Consider the following 6555-nt stretch of genomic DNA (forward strand, 5'->3'; position numbering starts at 1 on the left):
GTGATAATACGTGTTTGTGTACAAAGCGGAGTGAGGCAAGCATTTGAAGCACAGTTAAGCAACATATAGTTTCCCCAGTATCAAATACTTACTTTTTTAAAGTAGTCTTAGGTGACATACATATTTCCTTATTAAAATCCCCTCCTCCAGAAATTTCAGATAAAATTTCAATTTAGACCAAAAAATTAATAAAATATTGTCTTAAGTCTTGGGAAAATTTCCAAATGTTTCGAGTGATATGAAGTTTCAAATCCAGAAGGAAAGAGGTTAAACTTCAAGCAATTCTTTTTTATTAAAAGCTTCACAAAATACATACTTTAAATTATGAAAGAACAAATTAACTTAGTATTACCTAAAAAATGAAAAGCCTTAAGAAGTACTAAGGGGGTATTCTCCTTAATAATAAAATTCTCTTCATTTAAATAAAAATGTAAAAGACAGATAATCACTTTTCTGAAATACTAAACATAGATTTAAATGCATTAATTTATTAAATAGGAACATGGATACGTGATTATCTAACGCCCCACAGGAATTTCTTGGTTCTCTGAATTGCCAATTTTCATTACAATGCAAGATAATGTTGTATTGATATTTCTTTATAAAATAGCATTTTAGATTAGTGATATAAATCTCCATTTTTAAAGTGAAGAAGTTTAGCCGAGTATTTAATATAAAATTTTAAATCAGCTTTAATATGTTTTCATTCTGACATCCCACTACTCCCTAGAAACAAAAGGACAGTCACGTTTCCATGGATAAAAGAAGTACTGTCAAATCAGATCAACTACTGTTGGGTGAGCAGAAACCACAGAGACTAAATGAAAACACAATTTCATTATGCATCGCAACTTGGAAAAGTGGCTAAAATCATTTGGTTGATCTTGTACAGTTACTCGGGTGCAACTCCCTTCATCTGAGCCACCTGATTTTTAGCTTTTCATTTAAACTCTTTGGGGTTGTGCAGAAAAACCAATCCCAGTCAGGGACAGACAAATATACTAAAGCTGAAAGCTGGCTTTTATCAATTTAAACAAGTAATTGATTCATTCAAGTAAGAAAAGAAAAGCCAATTTAGGGCTCAAGTTATCTACTCTGGATGATCCAAATAACAGGATAATAGCCACATCTTATTTCGCACAATATCATATGACCACAGCTAGTGTAGAGTATTTCACAGCCCAAGGTGAAAGTGGGGATTGACACTCTGACTAATTTATAGTGTGGGTAGTGTTGTCTATTTGGAGAACCAAAACCAAACATGATTACATATGATGCCATTTGTTTACCTGAAGAGTTAAATTGCTATAGTTACACAGACCTGGATCTGGGAGGTTCAAAAGAAAGATTAATCATACATAAAATTTTATGTAGAGAATGTTGTTGGAGCTACATTCATATTCCACTTATCCAGCCAGTGTTCCCATTTTCCACAAAGCTGTGAGCTTCAACCAATAATAGTTCAAAACTTCCTTCTCAGAAAATTGTCTTCAGCTGACCTGGGGCCATTTCTCCTGGGTTGACTCTCCAACTTCTACCCTGAGCACCTAAGCCAATGTCCAACTGACAAGAGTGAGTCTTCAAGGAAGACGGCCTCTGTGGTACATTTGGTGTTCCATACTGAAGCTGGTTGCTCAACTGAGATAGGAATTTGGGCTTTTCTACTCCACCCTAACTACTTCAGTCAATCAGGGAATGCTTCCCTGATTCCTCCTTATTTGAGGGTATTTCCCCAATAAATCTTTTGGAGATTGTCTCACTTTCTGGCATCTGCTTTTAGAAAACCTGACCTAAAATAGGTGTTTCTAGAAGTCATCCTAGGAAGCAGACTTATTTTACAAGGGTACATGTGGATCTTTCTAAATGTAGAATATGAATGTCTTAACCCAATAACTAAGGAAATGGCATGAAGGCTATGTTAACCAGTTTGATGAAATTATTTCGGATTGTATATAGAACCAGCACACTTTACCCCATGACTGCATTAATGTACACAGCTATAATTTAATAATAACAATAATAATAAAGAATTAGATTCTTTAGTCAGATTATTCACCACCTGGATGGCAAAGAGGGCTCTCTTAAAAGTAGTAGGTTGATCTTGTACAGATACAAGATACTGGTAATCTCTAGCTTGTTGTACCATGGAGCTCTAGCTAAAAATTTCAAATATGATAAACTGGGAAGATAAAGGTGGTTGGGATGGCATTAGTTGATGCATTAACCTGAGCATTTGGCAGGTTTAGTGTCTATAACAACTTTGAGGAATGTGGCATAGGTGACTCTTGCTGGGTACCATCCATCTCTTTCTTTCTTTTTTTTTTTTTTTTGTTTTTGTTTTGTTTTTAGAGACAGAGTCTTACTTTGCTGCCCTCAGTAGAGTGCTGTGGCATCAGAGCTACAGCAACCTGCAGCTTTTAGGCTTAGGCGATTCTCTAGCCTCAGCTTCCCAAATAGCTGGGACTACAGGCGCCAAGCTATTTTTGTTGTTGTTGTTGTTGTTGCAGTTTGGCTGGGGCTGGGTTGTAACCTGTCACCCTCAGTATATGGGGCCAGCACCCTACTCACTGAGCCACAGGTGCCACTCCCATCCGTACCTTTCAAAGAGAAAATGTAAAGCAAATCTGTTCATCAGTGATTAAAGCAACACATATAAGTTAGAAGTCTTCTTGGCACTACTTAAGGAGATTTTTGTGTGCTGCCTCTAAAGGTTAGTTACACCTCAAGACTAGGCACAAAACTTAATTCTAGTATGCTAAAACTTCAGAGAATGTAGAATTCACATGATGTACAAATTTCCTATGCTAAAATAAGAACCCGGATAGAAAGGAACTATGAGTCTTGAGATGAAGATATAAAAAATATGCCTTCGGAATTTAAATGTGAAATGCTAATTGGGAATGCTTACACTAAAGAACATCTGGGTTGAAATGGCATCCAGGGGGCCTCAACCATTTGGGTCTATGAAGAAGTCTCAGGACTTGTGTTTTTAGAGACAAGTAAGATGAGGGGCCAAGGAAGATACTGTTTAACACATATATAATTTAAAAAATCAAGGAATGAAGCATCAGAAAGTTGAAGTAAACTGCAATGGAAAGGTATATCAATTACTCAGTGTCCAGTTCTAAGTGAGTTCTCAGGCCCAGAGCTCACTGATGAAAGGAAAAATTGGATCTCCAAGAGAAAGGAACCTGCCACACCACAGCAAGAAGAGAGGCAACTACTCCCAGTCTCCACAGACCTATGGGCATATACTCACATGTCTGTATATACAAAGATAAATACAAATACCCAGATTTCACAGGCTTTTGAAAATAAGATTTGAGTTGACCTTTAATCCAGTAGGAAGTAGTTTTTGTTCACTTGGGAATTACTACCATAAACTTTCACCACCTGATCCTAGAAATATGACATTTCTCCTTTTCTCTGCCATAATACAGTCAGAAGGTACTTAGACCATTGGGATATATATGTGTGTGTGTATATATATATGTGTGTGTGTGTGTGTGTGTGTGTATATATGTATATATATGTATATATATATATATATTTTTTTTTTTTTGGAGAGATAGAGTCTCACTCTATCACCCTTGGTAGAGTGCTGTAGCATCACAGCTCACAGCAACCTCCAACTCCTGGGCTTAGGTGATTCTCTTGCCTCAGCCTCCAGAGTAGCTAGGACTATAGGCACCCACCACAATGCCTGGCTATTTTTTGGTTGCAGCTGCCATTGTTGTTTGGCGGGTCTGGGCTGGATTTGAACTCGCCAGCTCAGGTGTATGTGGCTGGTGCCTTAGGCTTGAGCCACAGGTGCTGAGCCAGACCATTCGTATATTATAAAGAACAGATCATATTGGTCCTTTTGTTGATGTTATCATATAAATAAATCCTGATTAGGAAGAATTGGCAAGTTTTCTGGATTCCTTGGTAAGACTCATGAACCCTATTAGATAGGAAACAAGCCTACACAATTTTAGGCCCTGCCACCTAAAGTTGTGGTTTCTGGAGGATGGGTCCAGGTGATCTGCATATTGTTTTGCACCTTGCAACTCATACCTCTAAGAAAATCCTCAGCGTTTTGGAGGCAATGCACTCTTCACTTGAACCTACCACTCATACACACTTATTGGATGTGTATGGCTCCACATTTTAAGTAACATTCAGAGCAAGAAAGAAGTCTAAACTAGGGTTAGATTATTATTCAAACAGGACTGATTGGACCATTTGAGTAGGAGGATTCCATAGTATTAGACATATCTGTGTTGGAGGAAAATAGGGTGCCTCTGCCAAACTCCAGTAGGAAAGTCACAGTGCAGAACTCCATAGTTTGGGAGCATAGTGAGATGGTGTTTATACAAGAAATACAGACTATACAAAATCTACTTTCTAGTGAAGTGGGCTTGCCTTCCTCCTCCTCCCTTCCCCCAGAGTCAACTCTGGGAACGGGCCAGCCCACCCCTACTTGGGCAATTTCCCAGGCCACTTGCCTCATCCTCCTTTCCTCTAAAAAAACCCTACTATGTTCCTGATGGACAATGATGGTGGGAGCCTGCCTACCTAAACTGTAACCATTGTTACCTAACTGTATTCATAACCTAAACTGTAAACATTATTACTTAAACTGTATTCATGACTACCTAAGCTATAACCCTGGCACCTTTAGCTAACCAGCACTTCTGTAGCACAAAAATTACATAAGGCAACTTGCCCACTAGTGGGACAGAACTGTCTCCCAAGACAGTCCCCTGCACAGATTCATTAAATTTCTGATTAATTGCACTTAAGTAGGGTCCAAGCCAATACTTTCAGGTTGTAGGGGCACAACACTAGCATTCTACTGAACTCTGATATATGGAATATTTTACAATGGGACACCTAGGGCTCATGGACCCAAAATTGTCCTAAAAGAGCTAAATACGTTTATGCACCCAAGTTCAGCAGCAATATGATCTAAAACAGAAGTGGGAAATCTAAGGTGAAAACTGAACCAACTTAGAAGAACCACAAACCCATGAACATGGAAATTTCCAGGACCTCTATGTCACCCTTACCTATTGCATGAATCTCTCTTCCCTGTTCTATGGCTTCATGGAATGCCTCACTAAGATTAGCTGACAGACGGGAAAAAAAATCTTATGTATTTCAGAGTTATGTCTGGTTGGTATGTATGTGCAAAATGGTGATGGCGTGCCTGATTGGCCAATAGCCACATTCAGGGATACACAAAAAAGATAATGGTGAGAAATAAGAATCGTCTGGTACAGCATCTCCTCACTCTCTGTGCATGGACAGAGAAGTAGCCCATGATCTGAAAACAGAACTATGTCCTGGCTAGCTGTGTTCTGCCATTTCTTCTTATTTCAGCCTGTCACTGACTAACTTGAGGGTGCATAAAACAGTCCTCCTGGCCTTAATATGGAACTAAATTTGTGATGAAATTTATGCTACAGATTGTTGTGTGAAGTCTCTCAGAAACCAATCTCTGAGATCATACTTTAGTTTTTTTTTCCCCCACTGTAGTTTGGTTCCCACATTCCCTTTTTGAAAACACACAAACATAAATTTTTCATCTTGGACTGTGCTTCCAGAGGATCCAAACCCAGAGAATTAGGCTACAATGTTTGCATTTGTTAGATAGAGTCTCTCTTATAATTGTGCTCTACCCCCAAGAGGTGCGTCATCCAACCTAACATTATGCCCATTAAGTGGGAGCACACCATCCATACCCTCTCCCCTCCTCCCCTTTCCCACTCCTTTGTTCCTCTGCTCCCAACTTTGAATTGATTTAATTTAAAAAGTTGTCTATGACATCTTTTTCAGTTTAGAGAAAATGTTTCAACATCATATTTCCATTATGGCTCCCTATAGTTCTAACGTGATTCCAAAGTTAAAATGGCAAAACCAAAGAATTGATGGATCAATAATGATCCTAACATACTGAAAAACATGTATATTATTAAAAAGTCAAATCACCTTGTCCAGTATCTCTTATTTTCTGATCAATTTTCTGTAAAAACTACATAGTTGATAAACCAACACAAAGTAAGGAAAACGAAAAGAAAATCAAGCAGGAAAGTTATTTATGAGGAAATTTATGTCAATACCAACATTGGGTCTAGTTTACCAAAATAACTTTAACACATCCATCCATCTTTTTTGACTCTACACTGCATAAAACTGAAAAGAAGGTGGGCTTTCAAACTAAGTTATTATCCGCTAAGTGTTTTATTCATCCAAGGAGATAAATGTAAGTCAAATCATATAAATGAACTTCCTAATCAGTGTTTTGTGAATCTTCAGCTAAGAAGGAAGAAATAAGAAAGAACACTTAAAAAAACATTTTCAGGGAAAGTAAGTGTGCTTCACTGCCTGATTTTGAGTCAGACGAATGAGCAGTGCCACTAGAATGTCAAAGGCCTTCAGATAAATGGATTGCAGCAACTAACCCTGTATTTATTTGTGGCTTCTGACACATAATAAAGACCTTATCTTTTCCTATTCCAATAAATATGGATGTTCAAAACCATCAGAGATTAACCAGTTGCTTTGTCAAAG

This window comes from Otolemur garnettii, unplaced genomic scaffold (assembly GCF_000181295.1).
Source record: "Otolemur garnettii isolate 467f Iridium unplaced genomic scaffold, OtoGar3 scaffold00009, whole genome shotgun sequence".
Taxonomy (NCBI): domain Eukaryota; kingdom Metazoa; phylum Chordata; class Mammalia; order Primates; family Galagidae; genus Otolemur; species Otolemur garnettii.